This window comes from Mandrillus leucophaeus, unplaced genomic scaffold (genome assembly GCF_000951045.1).
Source record: "Mandrillus leucophaeus isolate KB7577 unplaced genomic scaffold, Mleu.le_1.0 Scaffold596, whole genome shotgun sequence".
NCBI classification, from domain to species: Eukaryota; Metazoa; Chordata; class Mammalia; order Primates; family Cercopithecidae; genus Mandrillus; species Mandrillus leucophaeus.
This window is the reverse complement of record NW_012106430.1, coordinates 1,881,045-1,895,265: the sequence shown is the minus strand read 5'-3', so window position 1 is coordinate 1,895,265 and position 14,221 is coordinate 1,881,045. Positions and strand designations below refer to the sequence as shown.

The 14,221-nt window shown below is 37.1% G+C and overlaps 1 protein-coding gene and 1 pseudogene across 2 annotated transcripts in view; one reads left to right on the top strand and one right to left on the bottom strand.

The window, feature by feature from the left end:
- Positions 1-14,221, top strand: part of AKAP6 (A kinase (PRKA) anchor protein 6) — a 520,177-nt gene that overhangs the window by 318,568 nt on the left and 187,388 nt on the right. The gene's annotated exons all lie outside the window — the stretch shown is intronic.
- On the bottom strand, positions 11,548-13,374 carry LOC105553444 (annotated as a pseudogene). The gene has a single exon (XR_001008147.1). The product of XR_001008147.1 is annotated as a solute carrier family 25 member 36 pseudogene (transcript).

The window sequence follows — 14,221 nt, the reverse complement described above, 5'->3', positions numbered from 1 at the left end:
ATATAATTTATTTTTAGCCTTCTCACTTAATGTCCCTGATTGCTTTCACAAAGAGCTCGGTAGTTCTCCATATGATTACCCAATAAAATTCCCTTCAGTCTTTGTCAGGAGAGACCTCTGCTTTTCTAAAACGCCACCATGATATTTCTGGTGTTTGACAGACTAACGGGTATATATACCATAATCAATGGATCATTCAAACACTGAAGTTACAAGCCAGTCCTCTCTCAATTATGGATTTATTTCTGTGACCAGCCTAAATTTTCTGTCATCTTTGCTGTAAAACATGCATTAGTGCACAGCTAAAGGTGGTGCTATTATCTAACTAAAGAAAAAGAATGTTTATTTTTTTATAGGGACCTAATCTTAAAAGGTTAGATTCTATTTAAATTTTGACTCTGTATATAGGAAAATTAGGTTATTAAATTAAAACCCAATTATTTTTTGTATATATAGTATTAGGCAAAGCTATGTTATCCTAGAAGGAATATACTTAAAAGAGCAATGTAGCACCGAGGACATTGTCAACCTTGAGTATTTTATTTAAATCCCATTAAGCTATCAGAAATGTTTGTTGCATTTATTTTCCCATCATTGCTGATTGTCAATATATTTGTGGGTGAAGACACAATCTATTTCATAACTGGGCTCCTCTGATCATTTATGTTTCTATTTTTAAAATTTATTTATTTTTTTTTTTTATAGACAGGGTCTCACGTGTTGCCCAAGCTGGACTTGAACTCCTGGGCTCACGTGATCCTCCTTCCTCAGCGTGCTGAGTAGCTGGGACTTCAGGGTTGTGTCACCACACCCACCTACATTGTCTATTTCTTGATGGCACTGCCTAATATGAGTGACAGGGGAACTTACTCCTATATTGATGAGCTCACATGCCTCAAACCAGGGCTGTGTTGAATTCAAGTAAGTCTGGCAAGTGGAGCAGGTGGGTGATAAAGGAGGCAGACACTGTTTATACACAGTTCTTGGGAACCTGGCAGGAGGATCAGAGCCTGGCAGGGAAAAGGAGTCTTTGAGAAAAATATCACACAAGGCTGAATGGCACTTTTTAATGGAAAATTCTTGTTTTGACTCTAATTTTATGCTTAGATGCTTTTAATTTGATCCACATTTAATTTGCCATTCCTTGGAGAAAGCATTGATTATATGAAAAACTATCTGCTCTATTGCTGATGAAACAAGATTGATTTCGAGGGCTACCATGATGGCATTATATTTTAATGGTGCCCACCTGGAAATATTGAAGCATGCACCACTGGAATCATCTTATCATCTCCAGGCCAACTCTTCCAGTTGTGATTGCCTGATCGCTTTGTTAAAGTCATAGTTTTGAAGAAAAGTGAGTCAATATTGAGTATTGAAAAAGTGGGTAAAAAGCTAAGTTTGGACATTGGAGCTATAAGGCATTAGAAAGGGCCACTTAAAAAACTAAATGTCAGTTGTGTATCTGAGAACACCTATAATAATATATAATACATAATAATATATAATAGATCTATAATAATATATAACAGATATATATATTCTCACAAACCCAATCACTTTGACACTGTAATGAAAAAATAATGGTATTCAACACTAATATGACAAGTTTCAGAGAGACATAAATAGAGATTCTGAGCTTAGGCTAAGCAACTGTGTAGTAACAATTATTTTAATTAGAAATCTGAAGCTGCATGCAAGATCTACCATAAGCATTATATCAGAAAATTCAAGTCTTTCATGTTTTAAAAATTAGGCTGCCATTATTCCTGAAATTCTAATGGCTGAACTAGCAACAGTAAAGATGTCCAGGTTTCAATGAAATATATTTCATAAATTAGCTTATCATTGCACTGATTTAGCATGCCTAGCAGGTGAGAGACAAAAACATGTGTTATCTTCCCTAGGGAACCTTCAATGAATGTCATTCTGGCTTCATATGTCTTTCTTTTCTCCCCTTCTTGAACTGATATAAAATTCTAATGTGTGCCCTCTAGTTCCATCTTCACTGAAATCTAGCAAAACTGCTGAAGGTAAGATAGTGGCAATGGTGCATGAAAAAAGGGAAAAGGAATACGGTGATTCATGGCATACTTGAGGAAAGTTGCAATTGTTAACAGCTCTACTTTTGTATATAGACAAGTTAAAATATGTCATATATCAGTGTTAAAAATAAAGTTACTAATCTTGCTAGTTTCTTAAAGTTCATAGGAAAGGCACTACAACTATTTTGATATCTTGAAAGTATTTCCATATGTATTTGAGAGCATACCATGTCACTATATCCCAAAACAACAGTCAAGAAAGTAAACTTATGGTAGAACCATTAGTAATCTTGACAAGTGGATGCTGTTTAAAAACCAGGAATAGTAGATATTATGAGAAACCCTGCTTCATATATTATTATAAAAATGAAATGTGACATTTTCCAAGTATATATTAGCTCAGGCCAACATCCCTTATCTCTGAGTCTTTGTTCTTCTGTGCAAATTTGAACTTCTGATGCAATTATAATTCCAGAAATGGTATTCATTGGTCTTCAGATCTGCAGATGCCAGTGCTTTCAGAGCCGGAAGACTGTTCTCCTTAGGCATTGTTTCCATTTGGTAGATGAGAAAACTGAGATATATGACCATTTCTGTTTCCTTTAACTGGTAAGAAAAATAAGAGCTGAGAATCCTTCTCACATTCACTTTTTGCAGTCTTCTTTTTGCCAATGAATATGTCCTACCCTTTTCCCTTGTCTTTTAATAAGAAGACTGAGCAGAATTTAAGTGGCATCTTCAGCTTTTAAGTGCAGCTATCTGGCAAAAGCTTTGGCCAAAGTTTTCTTCTGATAATTAATAAGACAGGATAAAGATGCACCAATGATTTCTAAGTCTTAAAAAAAATCCACAATGTTGAAATTAGAATGCTAAAATCTAGGCAACAGATACTGGCACCACATGAGTGCTGTTACTCTTCTTTGGAGCAATTGAAACACAGGACTTCCTGCCTGTGGGACATTAGGCCACTATAATTCTAGTGTACCCAACTCCATGAAATATGCCTTGTTATTCAGAGCACAAACATAATCAGTAGCCCCTCTGAAGTAAATCAAACAATTCAAAGTATCATATGATCAGCATGACTGTATGGGCTTTTCTCCATCACAAGAGTATACCCTAGAAAGGTATACCATTAAGCAATATTTTTTAAAAAGGCAAATTGTGCTGTAAGGAAGTGTACCAAAATAGGGCTTTATCAACAATCTTTAGATCAGTATAATTCCCTTAATTGTCTTTTCATTTAAAGTAATACAAAAGGAGGCTGTTAGTTCTTGTGGCCTCAGTAGTCATAAGCATGAGAATTGTATGTGTTCCTATTTCTGTGACTTCAGCAGTTTACAACTATGCATTAAGTCCCACACTTAGCTGGAAGAGAATTTAGAAGGAATTGTTTTAAAAACAGACATTTTAGAAAAATGTTGATTTGAGCTGGATTTGCTTAAAAATTACAATAAAAATGTCTCATTCTTGAGTAATATTTTGTTTCTGTTGGTTATCTCTCAGGTTGTGGCTTTCTTGTGAATGATGATTTGCCTTTATAGAAATTAGTATTTTAGCACTATTTTGTTAATAATAGCAGTGATCATTTTCAGAATTGCCTTTTTGGTGAGCACATAGAAGGGTATTCCTCTTGGTAAGCACCTTAAGCAAGAAGGATTGGGCCTTCCTTTCTTGTTTATTACACTTCGCACTCTGTCATTATCAGCTCTGATGTTTAGTGAAAATGGTTTCCAATTGCCTAGATGTGCTTTGACAGAACTGACAGTAGAAACTGTATCTTAGCTTACTTGAATCAGTGCTGAAGAAAAGCACCCAGGCATGCGAAGACAGCTTTTATGAGGTACATTTTGTCAGTGTAAACACTATGAAATCTAACACATTTGGAAAAGCATACTCTGTGTTTGTTAGGATGAATGAATCACTAATAGATTAAAGAGCACAGCCAAATAAACTTAGACTAGTCATAAGCATATGTGGCCTAATATTCAAATGTAGGAAATCCAATTAAGCTCTAGCTCTCCTTAGTTTTTCATTCATGAGGCGGTACCTCTACTGAAAAAGCAAATAACTAAAAAGTTTCTTTTACCAAAAAAAAGGCATTGCATTTTTAAAATATAAGTTTGAAGTTAGTCTTCCACAGATAGCCAATTTAATTATGCTAAAAATGACATTTTTAATTAAACACCAAGGTAAGCATAAATGGATTTCAAAATAATTAATCAAACATCAAAAAATTGAAACCTTTTTCTGCTTGAGCAGCAGAAATGAAAGAACCAGTCTTCGGGTCTCATAGAGATTCAATCTAATTTAATTCTCTGTCTTCTCTAAATAAACATTCCTAAAACCTTTTTTTCATCTGGGGGAATAAGGATGAGAGGGGTAATCAATATTTCTAGCATTTTAATTAAAACCGTTAGTGGAATAAATCCATTTAATTATCAGTTAATGAAATACAAGGTCATTTACCTGACAGGAACTTTGAGGGTGGATTACTAGCTGGAATAAAGCAGAAGAACCCAATGTCACAGCCATTTAACTTCTGTCAAATTTAAGGTTAAAATCCTTTTAGACTGTTTAACCTATTCTCTACCATTTTTCTATTATGTATGCCAATTGGCAGGAGAAATGCATGTTAAAACTTATTTTACATTTAATTGTGCTACAAAGTTTTCATTAAATTTCTAGAAATTTCTTTATATTTCTAAGGCATAAATTGAAAAGTTACAATAAAGCCCAATGTAATTTTATTGTTATTTTGTGTTTATTATTTATAAAGTTAAATCGACATCTTTTTCCTGACTGCAAATCTTATGAATTGTTTCTTTTTTATAAATATAAATTAATAAAATATAAGTTTTAGTCTGTAAATTATGGATGCAAACATGGAACAAATGTGCAATAATAAGCAAATCACTTTACATAATTTATGGTTAATTTTATATATAGCCCCTTTTTTGAAGTAACCTCCATTTCATAAGAATAATATAAAAAAGTGAGAGCTGGTTGGTCACTAAGCTAAGTTTGCAGATTGGTTTGGTAAACGGTTTTAAGTCAGTTTAACAAATGACGAGAAGGCACAAGATTGCCTTGTAGAGGAAAGTTCCTTGTCTTTGATGGTGACACTGACTGGGTTTCCCTAAGCAGCACACACTGCTCATATTTCATATAGATCACTTTTAGAAAGAGAGGCTGAAAAGGGCTCTTGTTCTTCCTTTCCCCAATAAAGATGTTGAATTAATTTTCTAGGGTTTGGATTTTTATTTTAATTTTGTAGATTTGAGTTTGTCTTATAGCTATAAATTTCTGAGATACAAAAGATAACTTGTTTTGGGTTCTAGTTCCTCCTTTCTAAAATGAAACTCCCTAAACACTACAGTAGTGGATAATACAAACGAGGATATCCAGTTTTAACCTGTGCTACTTCCCCCTAATTCACCTTAGCTGTGTACCATGCAAGAAGCCCAACATACTGCACAGTGGTTTGTCTTTCAGACATACCAGTGTGGCATTCTAACTTCTACATGCTCAATACAGCCAGGCGCAGTGTCTCACACCTGTAATCCCAGCATTTTGGGAGGCTGGGGTGGGTGGATTGCTTGAGGCCAGGAGTTCAATACCAGCCTGGCCAACACGGTGAAACTCCGTTTCTACTAAAAGTACAAAAATTAGTCAGGTGTGGTGGCATGCCTGTAATCCCAGCTACTCAGAAGGCTGAGGCAGGAGAACTGCTTGAACTTGGGAGGTGGAGATTGCAGTGAGCCAAGATCACACCACTGCACTCTAGCGTGGGCAACAGAGTGAGACTCTGTTTAAAAATGAATAAATAAAAATAAATGCTAAATACCATTAATTTACAAAAATTCATGTCACCTAAAAAAGAAAAGTAAATCAGTGACCAGTTCAAATGTGTTTTAACTGGACCAGGGTTCCCCAAGAGATGGAATAATAATGAAAGCAGCATTGTTCACCCTGTTCTCCATTCACCTAGACCATGCATAGATTTTTAATACTTCGAGAAAGTAACAAAACCTACTTAAAAGAGTGGTTTAGGCTGGGTAGTTCTGATAACTCTATTTAACTCTATTTTATATTTTTATAAATGTAGATTTTTATAAACGTAGTCCTTGTGACTCACCCAAGAGGACTATAAAATTTGCTTCTTTTAAGCCATAAGGTAAGACATATGAAGGAAAAAAGTATCCATGATACCCAATTATTCCATCTTTGATTGAAATACAGAGAAACAACTAGAGATGATGCTGCAAGAACCAGAGGGCCTTGGGACTTGTGTAGGTTATTTGCTGCTCTTCATACTAACTGGTCATAGGAATTTGTGCAGGCCTCTTTGCCTTTTAACATATATATTAATGGCTCCCACCTTGGGTACCCACTGACACAATTAGAAACTATGCAATGTCTGCCTTGCTCACTCCTCCACATTCCCACTACTTTCTAGTTTTTAAGCAAAGTGTTCATGATTATTGTAGTGTCACAGCAGCCAAGAATCATGGGTTTAATGGGTTCATCACTCTTCTAAATTGTTTGACTGGCTCTTCGTCACTATGGTGGTAGTGGATTGTCTAATTGTTGCAGGTAGTCTAGGCTATGCTATGTGGGGTTATATTCGTTGTTTATTTTACTATAATAACATACCTGAGACTGTGTAATTTATAAAGAACAGAAGTTTATTTTCTCACAGTCTGGAAGCTGGGAAGTGAAGTCCAAGGTCAAGGCACTGGCAGGTTTGCTGTCTGATGAGGGTCCAGTCTTCACTTCCAAGATGGTGCCTAGTGGCTACATTCTCCAGAGAGGGTGAACTCTGTGTCCTCACATGGCAGAAGGAATGGATAAGCAAGAGCACGCTCCCTTCGACCTTGAATCTTTTTTATAAGAATGCTAAGCCCTCATGACTTAATCACCTCCCTAAGGCCACACTTCTTAATACTGTTGCACTGGGGAGTAAGTTTCAGCATAAATTTTTAAGGGGACACCATCATTCAAACCATAGCGTGGATTATTTGTACCTCCAAGTATTGTCTAACATCCACTTACTGTTGAGATTATTAACAGTAAATGATTGCAATTTCCTTTTGGTCCCCTTACATCTTAGGCCCATTTTTTATTGAGTACTTTTTTCCTGCCACCCTTTGGCTGTGGATTCTAGACTATCTGTTCTTCTTTATATAGGATGCATATTCCTTTAGGAATCTTACCATTTAGGATGGTTGTAGCCACCACTATAGGCAGTGGTGTCCAGATCTACATCTTCGGTTTAGTGTCCTCCCACTTTGCATGCTATGGTTCCATCCTATATTGACTCTAGAAGACTGCTAGTTTTATATACTGTTGTCACCTGAAAATTTCCATAATAATTAAGTTTATCACTTTCTTTTTTTCCACCTTTTCTGTCATTATATCCTTCCAATGTGCCAGGCTCCTTGGCTATAGAAGCTGAAAATAATTTTCACTGTTCTTCTCCCCTTTTGTTCCCAAATGGGAGCCACCAGCCACCAAGAACTGCTGCATCTTCCTTGACAAGGCCTCTTGGAATCATGTTTTTCTATTTCCCTATCTGGCCTAGGAGCCCAGGCCTTTGTCTATTTATGTCTAGATTACTCCACCTGCCTCTTACCCAATTTTCCTTCACTTTCTTAGAAACCCAGAATATTCTTTTGCCTTTTGATCTTTATAAAATCATAAAATTTCTTACAAGGGACTTGCATGCATTATAATCATATTGGATTAAATCGAATATAGTTTGCATTTTCTTTAACGATACTGCCAGCCATCACACCAAATTAATTTTTCATTTCCAGCCAAGAGGACTTTACTCTCCATTCAAGCTACAGCTCTACTGCTATCACCTAGGCTTGCTCACCTTTCTCCTGAGTTGCTATTTTCTTCCCATTCCTCTTTCTGAATGCACATCTCGAAAATGTCCATCACTAGAGTGCTGCAGTGGCTCATGCATATAATCCCAACACTTTGGGAGGCCAAGGTGGGAGGAATGCTTGAACCCAGGAGTTTGAAACCAGCCTGGGCAGTATAGGGAGACCCCATCTCTACAAAAAAAATTAAAAATTAGCTGGCCATGGCGGCACATGCCTGTAGTCCCAGCTACTCAGGATGCTGAGGTGGGAGGGTCACTTAAGGCCAAGAGGTCGAGGCTGCAGTGAAATGTGATTGTGCCACTACACTCCAGCCTGGGTGACAGAGCAAGACCCTGTCTCAAATAAAATAAAATAAAAATAAAAATAAATAAATCCATCACTTATATACAGCCAGGGAACTTTGCGTGCCATAACATTTAAAGTGTGGAAGAGTCACTCATTTAGTTGGCATATGTTTGGCCTCAATTTAGGTATTCTATCATCAAAAGTTTAACTACCATGTTTGGCCATTTTTTTCTCCTTTTCCTTTCATTTATTAATAAGTGTTGTGATACAGTTTGGATATATATGTTTGTCAGATTTGAACCCCACCCAAATATCATGTTGAATTGTAATCCCCAATGCTGGAGGCAGGGCCTGGTGGGAGGTGTTTAGATTATGAGGGCTCACTCATGGCTTGGTGCTGTCTTTCTGATAGTGAGTTCTCATGAGATCTGGTCATTTAAAAGTATTTGGCACCTCCCTTCCCCTCTCTCTCTCACTTGCTCCTGCATTCTCCATGTGACACACCTGCTCCCTCTTCATCTTCCACTATGATTGTAAGTTTCCTGAGGCCTCCTTTGAAGCTGACGTGGTTCCTGTAAAGCCTGCAGAACTATGAGCCAATTAATCCTCTTTTCTTTATTAATTACCCAGTATTAAGTATTTATAGCAATGCAAGCATTGCCTAATACAGTTTGTAATTTTCTTATCTATAAAAAGGGAATAATAATTATCTTGAAGAATATAATGAAATCGAGAAGTACTGAGTTATAAGTTTGTATTTGTTCATTTGCTTTCTGTGGTCTTTGTGTTAGTAAAACTAGAGCAAATAAGATATTGCCTCATTTTTATTTATAGTGATGATTTGAGTTCAACAGAAAAACACAGTAATGGATTTCTATCATTTCACATTCATGTAAGTTGAATGAGTGGCACTTTCTGAGTTTCTGCCTACTACAAACCTACACAGACTCATAGTAGCAAATCAGATGGCCCGTGTCTTGGGCCATTTGGGTTCTTCTGCCATGTATACAAGTCTAATTTGAAACCATTGTACCTTAAACTCTTAACTAATTGCTCAAACTTAAAGTCATTATTTCAGATCTTTATTAAAAATCAGACTTTGCCCTATAAAATGCCCATAATTTTTAGCAGCTATAATATCTGCTGTGTAATTTTCTCTTTCAAAAAAATGTCATACTCAATTTAATATTGGTATGTTGTTTGCAACTGACTGAGGGAGCTATGTGAAGCCATTACAAACTCTAGTTTCACAAGAATTGGACTCTGAAGCCTGCACCACTGACACTCTGGGTCTGTTTTTCTGACACAGTCCCACAGCATATTTCTCATACCCTGAGGGCTACCCTAGGGGATGTTCTGTCATGGAATGAAATGGCATTGACTAAAATGAAAATTTTCTTCTCTGTGAGAAAATGTATTGAAAAGAAACCAATCACAAATGCAACAAACCAATTAAATCAAAACAAAACACACAATTCTGTGAATTAATTAGGTAGAGTGAAATATACCAGACTGATAGTCTTTTTAAAAGATACCTTGTACACAATTAGAAATATTATGAGCTGAACCAGTTGGCTCAGGCCTTGTAATCCCAGCACTTTCAGAGACCGAGGCAGGGGATTGCTTGAGCTCAGGAGTTCAAGACCAGCCTGCAACATGGCAAGACCTTGTCTCTACTGAAAAAAAAAAATTAGCTGGGCATGGTGGCACATGCTTGTGGTCCCAGCTACTCAGGAGGCTGAGGCAGCAGGATAGCTGGAGCCTGGAATATCGAGGCGGTAGTGATCTGTGATTGCACCACTGTGCTCCAGTCTGGGTGACAGAGCAAGACCCTGTCTCAGGAAAAAAAAAGTATTATGAAGGAGCTATTTTTACACAATATATAAAGGATACGAAAAAATCATGCTTTAAGTATTTCTATAAATTCACAAAATAATGTTTGCAGAATTTGCAACCACAATCTTGTTTATTACATAATTTTTAGGTGGTAAAATATTTTCATGAGGAAATCCCAACTGAGAAGTTGATTTCAGAAAAATTCATCAAATAGGAATAAGATATTAATGAGTAAAATTGATTAATGAAGTAAAATTATTGACTATCAGGAAAAGAGTGAATATGCAGCAGATTAGGAAATAATCGACTGTGGCAGAGAATGACTGTATCACCACAGAAATGAACTTTATTTCAGTTAAGGTATAAAGGCCCTACTTACCTAGTCATTAACATTCTTTTATTTTCCTTATACCTTGATGTCTCCAGTAAACTGTGTGAAACTGGATGTGGTTTCTCCACTAGAGCGTAGATGCAAGATGTTAACTGTAACTAAATGTTAAACTCCATATGGCATATTAGAACAATTTATTATTGGATCTCTTAGTAAACCTTTTAAAATGTTGAGGTCAAGTTTCCAAGTAACTCTGATGTGTCAGACAGGGTCCTAAATATATTGGGAAGTCCTTAACTTTATGAAGCTCATAATTTAGTTAGAAAGCGAAGACTAGCAGATAGATCTCTGCCAATGCAAGGTGGTCAGCGATACATAGTGGATGAATAGAGACATAGACTTGGGGAAATGAAAGAGTTGTTTGTGTTGGCCCTTAGAGGACTTTTTGGTTTCATCGAAGTAAGAGAGCAGATTAGAGAAAACATTTCATGCAGAAGAAATATTTGCAAAACTCAGGGGTAGGAAGCCTTTCTATTTGGGAGCCAGTGATAAATAGACAAATTGCCTGGGGAAGATTATTATGTAGAAAGTAATGAGAGATAACAATTTTAAAAGGAGATTGGGGTCAGACTGGGGAAAACTTTTTTTGCTAATCTAACTTTTTTGTCTAGGTCGGTGGCATGGACCACACTGTCCCAGATTTATGATGATCATGTCATATAGAATATAATCAGAAATCTAAAGAAAGTCAATGTATGTTAGATATGTCTCTCTTAAGATAAATCTGTCTGTTTTTCTCAAGATAAATATCTCTCATCTAGATATTTCAGTGAAAGTCAGAGTTGGTTGACATGAAACATAATAAAGATCTGGCCATCTAGTGATGAAGTAAGTATTAAAAGTAGAATACCAACAGAACTAATTTGGATTTTTAAAAATAAATGTGTTTGGAAAATCTCATGTTTAAAATGCATTCATGAAGCAATATTTATAGCATGTATGACTATAAAAATATATTAAACATAAACATAAATCTTTCTCTTTTATGTGACTTTTATTATCTGCCCATCAAATTTAGTTAATTATCAAAGGTGACTCTATTTAATGAAAGCTGTGTCCCAACAAAACCTATTTTCTTTTTTTTTTTTTTTCAGCGAAATAGCCAAGAATCAACAATTTACTAGTTATTTTGTCCCAAACTATTATCATGTGTGTTTGGTATGTTAACAATTTAAATATCCACATTAGGCTAAACATCAAGCACCTGTTAGCAGTGGAAACCGAAACATTTTGATGCTAAAAAATATACAAGATATTTAGACGCTATTTCATTGGTTGTCAAAAACAGTGACTACTGCAAATAATTAAATATAAAATATTGTGCCAGGTCCTCTCAGGGAAATGTGAAAATAATACTGACGATCTCATTGTCATTGTTGTGATTTTACTGGAATTAAACAAAAGCCAGAAGTTATAGATTTATGACTGCCAATACTAGCTTTGGATAGTTACAATACAGTATGTAAAATTAAAGATGGCTTTGTTTAAAAGACTGCCATAAATCAACAAAACCCAACTGTGTCTGGTGGACATGGTAGAGAGAATGTCAATTTTGAGAGAGGAGTGCTTCTAAAGGCATTTCCTTGGAGGTTCTGAGGTTTTTTTTTTTTCTCCACATTACTGAAAGGCCAAGAAATGTGGTGTGATCACTATAATTCCTACAACAAAACTTCCACTTATAATAGTTACATGTTCCCAAACTATTTTTCTTCTGTCTGCCATGCTGGCTTCCATATTCCATGGACAACTGTCATCTTTTGGTCTTCTTTTTCTGTAGTACAGCAGCCCTCATGCTGCTATCCATTGAGTAGGTAAACCACCAATTCATAGGTGGCCATCATAATGGCTGTGTTTGGAATCTGTCTCACTAGATGAGTTGTCAGACCACGGTAAAGAGACCCATAACCACCTTCTTGAATGAGCAAAGCTAGTGTCTGAAAAAAAGATCTGTATTTTGTTCCCTCTTCACATAGTCTTGTTCTTACAACTTCATGTGGTTATGCTATAGTTGTGGCACAAGTTTTTGAGGTGGCAGCAGCTAGCATCATTCCCACAAAATCTGATGCTTCTTTCACAGACTCTTCATCATTTTCCATTGTAGAAGCAGTCTTACATTCCAGTAGTTTTTGCTTTATACTTTCATAAATAACAAAATGGGTAACAGTCTCTATATACCAGCATATGAAGCAGACATGCCCCTATAAAATCCTTTTAGTCAATCTGTCTGATACACTTTACAAACACATTCAAAAGCACCCATTCACCTTTCCCCACGGTTCTTTGCATGAAGTTGTAACCGAGTCTTTATAAGCCAAATGGGGTTGGTTGCTGTGATTGCAGTAAAACCTGCCATTGCCGCTGAAATCGTGCGTACTTGGGTAGAATCAGGATCAAATACATCATTCAACTTTTCCTTGCAGTTTGAATAAGCAGCAAAGTATATTGCTCTGGAAGGGGCTACCCCCACTAAATTGGGGCCTAATCCTCTAAACAAGGAACGTGGCCCTTCTTTTTCCAAGATCAACTTTAGGCAATGAAGAGGTCCAGGAGACACTATTCGGTTGACACTGGCTCCAGCCATGGTGTTCAGGTGAACTTCAGAAATATAAAGTGTCACAGAAGATGACTGCAGTCGTGTTTTTACAACTTCCAGTGGACATGTCAGAATAGCTCCCACTGTACCACCACATACCCCGGCAAACAGATGCACCAGCGTGTCCCTCTGGCTCATTCTCTCTCCCGCATGTCCACCGGGCGCTGAGGTGGGACGCGGATCTGGCCGCCCGCTACGGCAGGCGGCTTCGGTCCCTGACTGGAGACGCACAGCGCCCCGGGGACGGCGAGGAGAGCTGGCCGAGACGCGGCTGCAGAAAGCAACCCGGCACAGCCCTCCCCAGGGCACTCTAGCCGCCCCGCCGCCTGCCTAAGCACGCCCACAAAACCTATTTTCTTTTCCCACAATGATCTATACAGAGTTATGAGATTAGGTACAGAATATTTTGCTCACTTTCATGACCACCACCTGTAGTACGAGAACTAGAAGACAGTGGTTTCTCTCCTTCTTAGCAGTTCTCCAGATTTACTCTGAGTAAGCATCACCTGGGAGTGACAGTCAAAACCGACTCACCTGGGAAACTAAGGTTTATTCAGTCCTCACTGGGCCTGGGAATCTGCATTTTAGTGAATGTACCAGCTGATTCTGAAACTGATAATCTGAGGACTACTTTCTGAGAAACATTGCCCTAGAATGAAGAGGAATACATACGTTTAGTGTAGAGCAATCTCTCATTCATAGGCAATTGTCTTAAATATTATTGACAGTTAAGTAAATGCCTCAGTGTTATACCCAGTTAAGTAAATGGCTCAGTGGTTGATGCTATTGTTCCACTCCTACATCTTTGAAGGACATCTCTCAGGAAGGCCCTATGAACTTAAAACCTACAACAGGGAAGTTTGTGAAGGTTTGTCACACATTTATAAAGCAGGGTTCTATGCTTCTTAAAGCCCTGGCTGTAAATATGCTTCTCTCTGTTTATCCTGCTTATATTATACCTTTCCTGAGTGAAAGCCCAAGTGAATTTAATTAGCAGAGCATAGATAGAACTGACATACGGCAATCCAATATATGGAATTTTGTCATAATACAGTTTATGGAATAGGGGGAGAATTTGATAAAGACTCCTCAAATTCACTTAAGCAGAACTGAATTGCACCTATTTACAGGGTACTGCCCTCAGCACAGATCCAGAAGAATGGCCAGTTCCTGCATG